The following is a 14,883-nucleotide window of genomic DNA, read 5'->3' as shown; positions in this document are numbered from 1 at the left end:
ACATTTGCCACTTGTCACTCCAGTCGGCAAGTCTTATTAAATCTGTTTACGCTCGCAATTTTTACTGTTCGTTACCGTACCTCCTAATATGGTGTCGTCGGCGAATTTGGCTACTTTTGACAGGATACCAGTCTCTAAATCATTCACGTAAATTATGAATAATGTTGGCCCCAGGACCAATCCTTGGGGCACGCTACTGGTTAAAGGTTGCCAATCTGATGCTTCACCATCGAGAACTACACGCTGTTGTCTATCTGTGAACCAGTCATGAATCCACGCGCACAGATGGTCCATTATATCATGAGAATGCAGTTTTGAAATAAGCCTAAAGTGGGGAACTTTATCAAACGCTTTCTGAAAGTCTAGTTAATTAAATTACGTCATATGGGGCTCGGGCGTCCCAGCATGAGTAAACGTCGTTGAAGAAAGTTAATAAGTTGGTAAGGCAAGATCGAGTACTACGAAAGCCGTGCTGATTATCAGTTATCAGATCATTTGTTTCGAGGAAAGTGATCACTATATCCCTTATTATTTTTTTAATACATAGTTTAATTAGGACAGACATAAGGCTTATAGGACAATAATTACTGGCTCTGCTCCTCATATCGGAGAATAAATAACATGTATGTTTAAATGCTGCTACTCAAGTGAATCAATCAGATGTAAAAATCAACCCCCTCAAGGTTATGGTGTGTTAGATTAAGAAATAGATTAAACCCCGTGAACATGGGAGTGTATAAAGGGAAAAAGCTGGAAAAGTCCCCCTACACTTTACAGCACTCTCAGTCCAAGAGTACAGGCCAGTCAATGGACCAACGATCCTTGCAAAATCCCATGGAGTCACAGGAGATCCCAGAATGCCTTGTGATTTAAGATCAACATTGGCTGCTAGCATTCCCTGTTGAAACTTACATTGGTGCTCCACCAGTATGTGAAGTGCTAGAATGCAGTCAGTTATTGACTTGCCAGGCAGGAATCAGACTGTTCAGGGGTGAGATTCTTGAAGGTTATGTAGTCATATGCCAATGAAGTCTTAATTGAAGAGTACAAACGACTTGTGCCAAAAGCTAATTCTCAAAGGAGATTGCAGGCAAGCCCACTGGTGAAAGATTTGGAGAGGGGTGATGTGACATCATTAGAGTTACCAGTAGATCACTCACTTCTCGAAGTGTGCCAACCAATCACAAGCCATGCCTGATGCCCTGCTGCAATGATGAGTGACCCTCTCCCTTTCACCATTGCCTGCCTCAACAAGTCAGTTGCTACATACTCATTAACCCCAAATGGATGCAAAAAATCTAAAGGGTGACTCCAGAGAACACAAAAAATATCCATTTTCTTGCAAAAACTCATTTGATTAAATTATTGCAGAATTTCAAGCAGGTTCTAATGGTATAAACATTTTGTCAATTATTCTTATAATTACCCTGGAAATTATGAAAAAAACTGAAAATAAGTTTAATTTTCAAATTCACTGGCAAAAAGTTTTAGATATCAGAGATAAATACTAAAATGTAAAAAAAATTGATGAAAAAATCAAAATTGTAATAATGTCAAGGCAGGTTAGGAGTGGCGCAATAGGACGTACCCATAGCTGTGCACTTCAGCGGCTTTGGAACCTTCCACAGATTTTAGAGCCTGATGAGGTGTGGGTGAAGGGGGCGTCATGTTGTGTGGTCAGGGGTCCATCCAGACATGAGAGGATGAGTCACAGACCCACAACGACCCTCACCCTGACCTGACCACCTGGCACATAATACGTGGGCGACAGGGGCAGGTACTGAATACTGGCAATTGCCAGACCAAGTGCAGTAAACATCTGGTGTGTATTGAACATTTTGAGGTCCCCTCCTGGTAATCCAGAAAATCTGCTATAGTGAAACCATTTCACCAAGTCCATTGAGTTGTTGGCTCCCGCTGGTCCTTTCCTCCCCTCTGCTCTGCCACACAGTCCCAACACCTATCTCTTCCTCTCATATGTTATCTATAGGTAACAAATGAGGAAAAAATAGATGCTGGGACTGTGTGGCAGAGCAGAGGGGAGGAACGGACCGACCCATGGGAGTCAATGCCTCAACGAACTCAGTGAAATGGTTTCACTATACAGTCACCTCTCGATTAACATGAATTTAAATAACACGTTTTTGACTTAACACAAGTTGATATTTAAGGATATACGTTTAACTAACGCTATATGGGGAGGCGGTGGCTGAGTCGACAGAGTGACGGTGCCGCATTGAGGACGCGAGTTCAATCCCCGACCGGTGCCACCAAGCTGGGATTTTTCAGCCGCAGCCGAGTGACTTAAAACTACCCACATGCTGTCCAGAAGACCACCTATCAACCCGGACTCTAGATTCTAGGATTAAAGATGAGCTCCAGGAGGGCAACATGAGCCAATGCAAAATGGCGCCACTATAAACACTCGCCTGTGCCAGAACGGGCTGGGCCGACCATCAGGCCCCACCGGGAAGAAGCCTTGGGCCGACCATCAGGCCCCACCAGCAAGAAGCCTACGTGGCGCAATAGGCCGCTACAAAAAAAAAAAAACAAAAAAAAACAAAAAAAAGTTCAATTTAAAACTTAACTTCAGGGCCCGAATTCACAAACAGACTCAATAACTACGAACTAACATAACTACGCACTATTGATTTAGCTACCGACGTTAGCGTCAGATTCACGAAGCAAACCTTAGATTGTAGTTAGAGGCGCACTAAGTCAGCGAGGCCGCTGATTGGTTGATGACATCATTGGCCTTGCAGCGAATCGCAAGCACGTTTACAGAACCATCAGCCAATCCTAGGGAGCCCCCTCCAGCTGCTGGTTCAAGAAACCCATTCTCTTTTCCCATTTTTCTTCCTTTCAAGGCAAACTGTACTAAATTGTAATCTACGAATTCAATTATTTCGTTGTTTGCTGCACATTTACGTCAAAGTAGCTCTGCTGTTCGATGTCTTGTTACCTACAATCATGCTTAAGATGAAGAAAAAGAAGATACGGAGGAGATTGAGGCAGGAAGAAAGCAAATAGAAATATGGGACAGATATCGAGGCAGACAGAACGAAGGACGGAAGGAAGGAATAGGGAAAATTAAGACTGTCTTGCCGTATCTGCGGCCCAACTCATGGGCTAGCTGTCACCCGACAAAGATCCATGGTCCCTCCACGGATGGGGGCGGTGTCACGGGCAAAATTGAGCCTCGGGCTAGATTAAGCCCGGGCATCCACATGCCTCTGTTATCTTAGCTCAAGCTCGTGTATGTGGAGTTCTTTTCGACTGACATGGCGTCTAGAACTAGCATGATCGTCATTCTTTATTATGATGACAAAGAGCATGTCAAAATTTGCCTCATTAAATAAGAAAGTACATAAAGTTCGGCAGCTTTTCCTCATCGCCAAGCCATCCTCCAGAGCAGCACACTGACACCCATGATCGCACATTCATTTTTCTCAGAAAATAGGATACCAATCACATATACATCAATATATTTCCACAGGTGAATACTTAGGGCATGTTCACACCAAGTTGCGACACCTGAGATTCATTAATAATGACAGGGGAAGGAAAAATATAGGCCCCTGTCATCGACAAAATTGAGCCTCAGGCAGAATTGAGCCTGGGCATCTATATGCCTCAGATTTCTTCGCTATTATATATTGTAAGATCGTTCTGTTGACATGTATGGGTAAATTAATGCTTTCTGTACCTACATATAGAAGGAAAACGCAAAATTCTCCCTAGTAAATCAGAAATTACATAAAGTTCGGCAACTTTTCCTCGTCGCCAAGCCATCCTCCACAGCAGGCAGAGGAGGGATGTCTGGCAATCCCCCGGCCAGGTGTTCCCATACCGCCTACACTTATCATATACCTCTCAAAGGGTGCATATCTCAACATTTTATAAAGAAATGGGCCTCCTCTACTCGCAAAGTTATATTTCAAGTTGAAAAACGCGATTTATAAGCATTTATACGTAAATCTGATAATATTGTTAGCGTTACCGTCAGCTCCGAGGCAGTAGTTATTTAACAACAAATTTAACGTCACACAGAGCGCGGTGAACGTTTGTAGATCTGCGCGGTAACCCGTGACGTCATCGATTAGTTGGTAGTTATGCAGCACGAGCTTTGTGAATCTCGATGTTCTCAAAACTACGCACTAAGGGCCCAAAACTACAAACTAAGCCTTTGTGGATCCGGGCGCAGGCCTTCTTGATGCCCTTGATAGGTGTTGAGATCGAAGGGCCTCCATCTTGTGGATGAAATTCACTGGAAGGTGAAAAGAGGTGGGATGTCTAGCAGACATCTTCTTAAAGCTAGCACAAGGCATACACTGACCAATAATTAGCCAAGGGAACATGGTTGGGTATTGTTTGAAAGAAAACGACATGCTTACCCTATTTCAGCATAAACAAATTAAATTTGATGGCACGCTAATTTAAAAAATGCCTTGTTGACTATTGTCAACACCCACAGTTTGAGCCCAGGCACCCGGTGTCGACACCCACGCTTTAAGGGTTAATGAGCGATGACGTACGCATGTACTTCATTGGTTCCTTAGCCAAAATTTTAAATGAAGTACTATGGTACACCATCAGTAATGAAGGTGTTAAGAAGATCCCATGTTTTCACTAACCAACAATACTTAGGGTCTAATATTTCAATTAGATAACTTCTAAGGTTTGAAGGAAATAAAACTTATCCAGTCCACTCCATCCACTAATAGGTGTGGAATAAGCATTGCTCACAGCTCCGATTACATTGTCTTAGTTGAATTTCTTTTTATGACTTCCTTCTGTGCATTACTTTGTTAGCATTTTTCTTGTTGCCTGTTTTTATTACTTTGTATGTTACTTATCAAATACAAAAGCATCTCTGGGCCTGATATAATGCTGTTCTTTCATAATGGATTTTCTAATTTCAGTTTCTTCTGATGCCACAAAGTATCTATCACCATCACCCACCTGCATGAGAGCCTCCAGCAGCAGTTTGCGAATCTCAGGATCTGGCTCCCTGGTCTTATCATCGGGCAGGTACTGGAGGTCAAGGGGTAGGCTGTCATTTTCTTCCTCAGTAAAGGTGTCAGGGCCAGCAAGGGGCAACAGCATCCTGCCAGCCACCTCCACGTCCTCCCCAAGAAGCCATGCATGACTCGCTGCCAAAGAAGAGTAAATGAAAATGCATTTCTGACTACAAGGTTACTTGACTTTATTATCTAAACAGGTAAGAGAGACTCACAGAAGGAGGATGAAAATTTAATTGCACCGAATTAAAATGTTTCGACCCACAGCAATGGGTATTGTAGTAAAGTAGTCATTACTAAGGGTCCCAGGTGTGTGGTTGAGTCTGCTCCAAATCCTACTCAGAGCTAGTCCGGACATAAGCAAAGAAACTTGGCGAGTGTGTGAAAAAGAGTGTCAGTCACTTCCCAGCCCTCATTCAGTCAAGGTCTTTTCCTTGGTGTTACTCCAGGTGGTTGTTATAGTTTCATGGTTGTGATAGTTTACTGTACATGGTCCCTAGGGTTGTTACATTTGGGTTGCTTTTGTCGAGTGTCACAACGGGTTCGGTCGCTCCTATATGTGTGGTGTACTGAGGGGTCCTGAACAATGCCCAATACAGTTCTGAGGGTGATTAACTGTTAAGTATGTAGTAGCTGATTTTAATAAGTAGCTGTAGGGTAACCCCTGCAGTTACTTTAGGTAGGTCAAGCAGGGGAGGCGGTGGCTGAACAGATAGCGAGACGGCCCCGCGTTCAGGAGGACGCGAGCTCAATCCCTGACCAGTGCCACCAAGCTGGGATTTTTCAGCCGCCGCCGAGTGGCTTAAAACTACCCACATGCTGTCCAGAAGACCACCTATCAACCCGGACTCTAGATTCTAGGATTGAAGATGAGCTCCGGGAGGGGAGCATGAGCCAATGCAAGATGGCGCCACTATAAACACTCGCCTGCGCCAGAACGGGCTGGGCCAACCATCAGGCCCCAACGGGAGGAAGCCTTGGACCGACCATCAGGATCCACCGGGAAGAAGCCTACCGGCGCAATAGGCCAAGACGTAAAAAAAATAAATAAATAAAAAATTAAAAAATCCTGGTTTAAAAGGGAGAGAAACTACTATGATATTCAGAGCCAGCGTTACACTGTTTTTCGTTAATAACTTTTTAACAAAGCGTCGGATGAAGATGACAATCTGCCAGGGTATGTTTTCCACACCATCACACCATCCACACATCAAAAAATCATACAAAAACTAGGGCGTACGAAAACCGAGGTTTGACTGTACATTATAATGTAAAAAAATTATGTTTTGAAAGTATGGAAAAGAAAACGCAAGATATTCAACTGAAATTTGGAAATTAATTTGAATATACTGTTATGGTGTTTGTGTCCTTAACCCCTTCAATACGATGACGCCTACGTAGGCGTCATATTTCTATTCTGTTTCTTCTTCTATTGAGTTGTCCCGTACTTTGTGTTGGTTACTAAGTAAAGACGCCGTATGCTGTCCTTGAAATCCTATTGCTCCTCCCACCATCCTTGTTCCCACCAATCACAAAAAATGAGCTACAGTATGCACCGCCTTCTTCCTGCATTGTGTCTAAGATTAGGAAGTCTCATTGGCTGTCTCTCTCTCTCTCTCTCTCTCTCTCAGACACCGAGGCGCCGACACCATCACGTCTCGCCCACCTCTCTCTCTATTACTAAGCCTCTAGATAACTTAAAAATCCTTAGTTTTAATGCGCGTAGCCTAAGAAACAAATTTGATGAACTGAGATGTCTTGCTTTAACAGAAAATTTTGACATAATTGCTATAACCGAAACATTTATCGACACCACAAATATTGATTTAAGTTCCGAATACAACATAGATGGCTACAGACTCTTCAACAAAGATCGTGTAAACCGTAGAGGCGGTGGCGTCGCCCTTTATGTCAAAAGCTATTTGCAACCCACTGACAAAACACCGGGAAACAGTAACGTTGAACATTTGTGCGTGCGAATAAACATTGCAAAAGTCAACTTAAATATATCTGTCACCTACAGACCTCCCGGGCAATCACTCGATGACGACCTTGAAATGTACAGCGTCTTAAGGCAGTCACTTAATAACAGCGACTCACTGATATTAGGAGACTTTAACCTCCCACATATCGACTTGGCGACAATGTCCGGTACAGAAGGCGAGTCACATAGAATGATCGAATTTCTAGAAGAAAATTATCTAAGCCAAATGGTTTCTGAGCCAACTCGACAAAATAATATACTCGACCTTGTTATAACGACCCAAGATAACCTAATCAATAGTGTCACGGTAGGAGAACACCTCGGTTCTTGCGATCATAAATTAGTGCGTGTCGACATTAAAGCTCAATCATCAGTGACTGAAAATAAAGTAAAGGTGCCCAATTTCAAAAGAGCTAACTTCGTAGAAATCCGACAAAAACTAACAGAAATACAACTATCAGATGACGGCAACGTAGAGGAAGCCTGGCTAAGCCTTAAAAATCACTTACTCACTCAGCAGAACACATTAGTCCCCTTGTGCGAGAAGCGAATTAACACTAATAAAAGCCCCCCGTGGTTTAATAGCGAAATTAAACAATCAGTCAATGAGAAAATTGTTTTACAGGTTAAAGAAAGAACAAAGCACGCCCGAAAACATTAGACTTTATAATGATGCCAGGCGACGAGTAAAAGACTAGTAGGTCAGGCAAAGCGTGAATCTACGAAGAAAATATTGCAGCCAACTGTAAAAATAATCCAAATCTTTCTTCAGTTACATAAACAACAGAAAGGCGATCAAAAGTGGTATTGGACCTTTAACAAACAGCGACGGTGCACTAGTGACTGACAGCCAACACATTGCAAACCTCTTAAACAATTACTTTTCCTCGGTGTTTAATACTAACAGTCTTCCTCACGCTACCACCAACACCAGTACTATTGTAAATCTCGAGCATGCATTGCCTAATTTTGAAATAACAACCGATGAAGTCCTTAAAGCTCTCCATTCACTTAAAACAAATAAAAGTCCTGGACCTGACAAAGTATATCCAACTCTGCTGAAAGAAACAAAGAGCGAAATACTCTCCTCCCTCACAACCGTATTCAATATGTCCTTGCGACAAGGCATCGTCCCTTCAGATTGGAAAAAGGCTAACGTGACACCGATTTTCAAGAAAGGAGACAAATAAGTACCAGGTCATTACAGGCCCATTAGTATAACTTAGGTTTTAGGTAATCTAATTTATGGCATAATTAGAGACAAAATTGTGATTTACCTTGAAAGACACTCATTGATTGGGGACTCACAACATGGCTTCGAAACAAAAGATCCTGCCTATCAAACCTATTAACCTTTTATAACGACCTCTTCACTGTTTATGACGTAACCAAATCACTGGACGTAGTCTATCTTGATTTCAGAAAACGTTTGATAAAGTCCGCATCATAAATTACTTTACAAATTAAAGCAAATAGGTATTGACGGTCAAGTAAACCAATGGATCGTGAATTGGTTGAGCAACAGACAACAAAGAGTAGTGATTGACGGATTTAACTCAGAGTGGGCGCCTGTCACTAGTGGCGTCCCTCAGGGCTCGGTCCTTGGCCCAGTGCTCTTCATTATTTACATCAACGACGTGGATGTTGGACTCAATAACCGCATTAGTAAATTTGCAGACGACACAAAGATTGGCAACTCGGTTCTCTCTGTCGAAGACAGGCAAAGCCTCCAAGAGGATTTGCACAAAATTTCAGCTTGGTCGGATAGATGGAGATGCCCTTTAACGTAGACAAGTGCCAGGTCCTTCAAGTTGGAACGAATAAGAAGTTCGAATACGAAATGCGCGGCGTTAAACTCAAAAGCGTTCAATGCGTCAAAGACTTGGGGGTCAAAATCGCGTCAAACCTCAAATTCTCACAGCAATGCATCGATGCAGCAAATAAAGCGAACAGAATGTTGGGCTTCATTAAAAGAAACTTTGTATTCAAGAATAAAGATGTAATACTCCCGCTCTACAACAGTTTAGTCAGACCACACTTGGAATATGCGGTACAGTTTTGGTCTCCCCACCATGCAAAGGATATTGCTAAATTAGAAGGTGTTCAGCGTCAACGAAAATGATCCCTTCCTTGCGCAACAAATCCTACGAAGAAAGGCTTTCTACCCTTAACATGTTCTCTCTTGAAACGTCGCCTCGAGGAAAACTGATCGAATGTTTTAAAATACTTAATGGTTTCACGAATGTAGACAGATCAACATTGTTTATGATCGATGACACTTTATACGAGGAACAATGGCGTAAAACTCGGATGTAGACAAGTAAATTCAGACTGCACCAAATTTTTCTTCACCAACGTTGTAGTGCGAGAATGGAATAAGCTTCCACCGTCAGTGGTCCAGTGCAACACGATTGACTCCTTCAAAAATAAGCTCGACCGTCACTTCCTTCAACTTAATATCAACTAGAGTAGAAATGCAACGTTTTGGAGTCTTCTGATTAATGTAAAATCACTTAGGTTTAAGGACAGACCACCAAGTCTGGACCATGGGGTCTGTGTGGTCTGATTTTCTATGTAAATCTATGTAAATCTCTCTCTCTCTCTCTCTCTCTCTCTCTCTCTCTCTCTCTCTCTCTCTCTCTCTCTCTCTCTCTCTCTCTCTCTCTCTCTCTCTCTCTCTCTCTCTCTCTCTCTCTCTCTCTCTCTCTCTCTCTCTCACTCTCCCAGACACCAAGGTGCCAACACCACCACTTCTTGCCTTTCAACGTGACTGTGACATGTTGACTGAAAATTAGCAGCATAATATACGGAGGCGACAAGCAGATACATGCCGGCTCAGGTTTCCCGCGCGCGCGGCCAAGCACGCCGTATATCAGCCAGGCGGGCTTTTTGAACATCCGGTGCGAAGGGGTTAAGAAATATATTATAGATATACAAAAGAAACATCCAACACAGGACAACATTTATTCCACGTCACTATTGAGGAAGAGGTCTTCATCCCCATCCTCATCATCACTGGTGATGTTAATGATGACAGGCTCCACACACTCGTGAATAGTCATCGTCCAGTACTCGTCCCAAAGTGCTGGGACTGTCGAACAGACCCCGCCCACACTTCCTGGCGCAAAGCCTGGCATCCTCCAACCTGGTCTACAGCTCCGTCTGGATGATCTGCTGGAGGCAGGAGCTCACGTAGCGCTTCATACACCCCCTTACCTGCTCAAAGGCGTTGAGCTCGGGGTGGGCGGGTGGCAGGCGTATGACCTCATGGCCCCACTCACTGATGTAGTTGTCCACTTTATACCGTGGCTCTGGCCAGTTCATCTATCAGTTTTCACGTCGTAGCCTCTAAAACCACATCTTGGTAGGTGGAGCCTTTTGACGTGTTTTACATCAAGGAACGTCTCTGAACCCTTAACTGAAGATTGAGACGGTTCTGGCTTCGCGGATGCTTATTTTACTCCTATAAGTACTTTAATCATTAACACATATCTTGTGGCTGGCAGCAACCCCGCCACCACGATGTTGCGGTGATTTGAATGTGAATATCTCCAGTTTGCCAGTAGCCACCAGACAGAGAAGAGGTTGGTGTTATGCTGGCGGCTTGTAGAGCGTAATTGCACCTGGCAGAAAGCCTGAACCACATGGGGGCAGGCCGCAACAATACAATGTTTTATGAATCTGTTGCGGCCTGACCCATTTTGGGGCAGGCCATCAAGATGGCTTTTCTGTGCATATAAGAGAATATAAACTACTGTATATGATTTGTTATTACAACTGTTCAACTGATTGCCTTTCAATACAGTAAATTAACCAATTCAACTATTTTTTTACTGGTAATGGAACCCATCAATTTGTCTACCGTGAAGAAGGCGAAGAGTGTCATTCCAGAATATGGCTCAGGTAATGAAGATTCTTGTGGTGACTCCTACAGTCTATCTTCAAATTATGACTCCTCATTGAACGAAGGATGGAAAATTGCAGCAAAGAGAGCAAAGAAAGTTGGCTGTGAAGGTAGTCCATTCATGTGCCTGGTTTGCTTCAGTGTGAAACATCATGGCTAATATTATGCAGAGAGAACAATGAACTCAAAATATGGGAATGCATATCTTTCTTTTATTCATTATGTGTTCCAAGCCAAGGATAGTTATTTGTCATGAAGAGGAAGATTTTTTTTCTAATGTTATGTTTTTTTTGTCGATTTATATTCTATGATGAAAAACTATAGGGAATATTTGAAAATAAGACAATTTTCAACCACTCAAGTTAAAAAAAGACCAATTAAATGTGATTTAGCATATTTCATAATAGTCTCAATTCAAAGTAAAATTGAAATGGTTTAATGGTCAACAAACAATATTATTTTTATTGATTATCTTTCTTCAATGCCTTATCCATAGAAAGTGAATCTTTAATACAAAAAAAGATTAATAGGTGGATCCTATATTGGATAATAAGGAGGATAGTAATTACCATTAAAATGACCATCAGTGGGTCAGGCCGCATGGAATGTGTTAAACATAGGTACTAAAGCATACTGTCGAAAATTAGGAAGAGGTGTAAAACATATTCTAACAAACTATCGTCTTTATCCGACACTGGTAAAAAGTTAATGCCAAAAACAGTGTAACACTGGCTCTGAATCCCATAGTAGTTTACTAATACAGTAGTGTATGAATAATGCTTTGTTTTTAACTATGGTGCTGGCACAGTAATAGACTTTTTTAGTGGGGCATGACAGTCAGCCCTAGCCCATTATGGCACAGGCACATGTTCATAGTGGCACCATCTTGCTTGACTCATGCTGCCCCCAAGGCTCATCTTTGATCCTCTCTTTTTAGAGGGAGAATCCAGAGTCTGGGTTAATAGGTGGTGTTCAGGACAGCATGTGGGTAGTCTTAGGCCACTCAGCGGTAACTGAAAACTCCCAGCTTGTGGTGGTGGATGGGATGTGAGCCGCGTCTTCCTGGATGCTTCGCTGGCACACTAACCGCTCAGCCACCACCTCCCCAAGCCAGTGGCTGAGTGAAACAGATTTGCAATTCATGCCAATGCAACTCAAAATTTTATATGTAAATTATATATATTTATGGACAACTGATGAAAAACAAGTGCTTAGAAGCTGCCATATATGGGCTGCGTTCCAGTTTTCTGAGACCCTTATGTATCCTGCAGTATTACATGTATATTTTCATTCAAAATAACTTTTCAAGTCAACTTTCATGTTACCTAACCTCACTGCTGAAAGAAGCTACTAAATTTTGTATGATTTACCATTTTCCTTCAACCCTTTAATGAACAATCAAAAGAGAAGCCAATGAATAGCTTTTAGCTCTGTGATGCTGAAGAAATAAGGCAGATTTGACAATTTGTTTACACTTTTCCAACAGATATTCAATGGGAAAAATGTTACTTAAGAAAACTGAGTAGACATACTGAAATTACTACTATTGTCAAAATAATGATTAACCCTACATTAGTACCCTGGTGTGTTTGAACACCCCCCAAAAACATTTTTGATCACCGTCTTGAATTGGCAACACTTAGATCCCTCTCCTTTCAAGTACCTTCCTGAATATGTGAGATGAGAAACCACTGAAATTTTCACGGTCCTGTGCCAGGTCCTCTGAAATATAGACCCATCTGTTTCCTTTGGGGTGTCTTGTCACCAGCGTTGCCAAATTATCGTACTCATTGCTTTGCATTTTCGTAGTTTCTGACTGATAACTTAACAAAAAACATAAACATCAATAAATAACAGTTTTAATGCTAACTTTGATGATTTTCTGTCGATATTTGTGTAGAGTTTGAGCATAAAAAAATGCTAAATACGTTGTGGTGAATACGATAATCTGGCAACGCTGCTTGCCACCCCACGGTGCTAATAAACTGACATTGTGAGAAACATGTGTGCAGTGACCACAGCAAGCTGTCTGTAAGTTGCATGTAATGCCAAGATTCTGTATCAGGTGACGGATTCAAGTGATAAGTACTGGTGATGCTGTTGCAACAAGATTATCATATGTGGTTTAGAGTTACCTTATTATGTCAGTGGGTATGGAGTAAATATACTATGCTTTTTTCTGCAATGTCATGTTTATTTGTTTATCAGATAAGTATACACGTCTTATTTTTGGTGACACACTTTTTTTTGTGTGTGTGTGTGTGTGGTTGAGGAAGCATGAACAATATATTCTTTTTTTTTTTTTCATAGCTAAGCACCAGTAAAACTACTTTTACTAATAAGCAAATCTAACTTATTTCTTTAGGATTTTAGTAATGAAACTCTAAATGAAAATTATTTAGGTCATCATGTTCTTGACGATAATACTTAGGAAATGGAAACGACATTGTATGAAGTACTGTATACCTTTATCTAAGAAATGATCGTTAGAGTCCAATTTTTTGTGTGCGTGTTTGTGTTTGACCAATTCCTTTGCACAAATATTCTCCAATATCAGCCATAATGACATTAAGCTATTCATTAGTGACTGAAGTAATGTTTGAAATCAAATACAGTAAAACCCCGATTATCCGAAATGGAAGGGGGGAAGCCTCTTTCGGATAAGCCGATTTTTCGGATAATCCGGATTTATGGCCGCCATTTTGATCGCCGCCAGTTTGATATGGTAAGGACGACTTTCTTCCTTTTCCCGGTTTCTTTCGGCATGGTGATGTAGAAAGAAGTGAGGTCGAAGCACAGGTAGAATGGATCGACTGCCCAGTGTGAAGTGTGTGGCGACGCGATGCCGCCGACTGGATGTAAACAATGAAACCAAACAAACACACGCCACGCTAAACAACTGAGTACGCTTAAAACATGTGATGTAAATGTTTTATTGTATGTTTGTCTGTGTGTCTCCTTGTCTGGACCAGTGTATGTTGATACTTGTGAGCGTTGCAGATCTGAATTGTGAATGTTGCAGAGTGCGATTGTGAATGGTTGTGCAAGCTTGCAAGTGTGACCTTGATGCATCGTGCAGGTGGAGACACAGAATGATCACTCATATTATCGCGCAACTCGTATGTTGGAAGGTGATTGTGGGATGGAGTGGAGAGGGGAGTCGTGTTTGTGTCGTTGTCTTGAGAGTACGGTGTGAGAGTAGTCGTGCAGTAGTTTGTTAGTTCGCCGCACCTACGTCCTTGCTGGGGCGAAGGTGCGGACGTGGTGTTGTTGAGAGTTTGTTTAATGTTTTTTGTCTAATACATTGATCTATTCGTTACATGCTATTTCGGCAATACGTATTAGAAAGCATATTCATTTTAATTGTTCTTATCAATTTTAAATGTGTTAATATAGTACATATGTAGTTACTTTTATGTATTTTTTTATGTTTTATAACGTTTTAGTATAGAAAAAAAAAATTTTTAATTGCATTATCCAGATCAATTTCGGATAATCCGGTTTTTCGGATAATCCGCTTTCGGATAATCGGGGTTTTACTGTATAGGCATATATTGGGAATAGTATCAACAATACATTATTTCTTAGGGGAGGGGTGTTCAAACACCCCAGAGTACTAGCGATGTTCCAAAACCCCAGGGTACTAACGCAGGGTTAAAAAATATCAGGGAGGCAGTGGCCGAGTGGTCAGCATGTGGGCGTGGTGAGCCTGGGGACCTAGGCTCAGAGTCCCACCAATGAACACTGACAATTTTCAGCCATCGCCAAGTGGCGGAAGATTATCCACATGCGGTTCAGATCTTCAATCAACCTGAACTTCAGCGACTTCGGTCTGGAGAAGCAACAGGGTGAAGCATGGGTCAAGCAAGAGTCATACATCACAGCAGCCACTATAAAATGTGCCTGTGCCACTAACAGGCTGGGGTCATTCAAGTAACCCCTTAAGAAAGCCTACCAGATCTACAGGCAGCACC

The sequence above is a fragment of the Eriocheir sinensis genome, chromosome 22, assembly GCF_024679095.1.
Source record: "Eriocheir sinensis breed Jianghai 21 chromosome 22, ASM2467909v1, whole genome shotgun sequence".
Lineage (NCBI taxonomy): Eukaryota > Metazoa > Arthropoda > Malacostraca > Decapoda > Varunidae > Eriocheir > Eriocheir sinensis.
The sequence above is the reverse complement of the archived record's forward strand: the minus strand, read 5'-3'. Positions refer to the sequence as shown.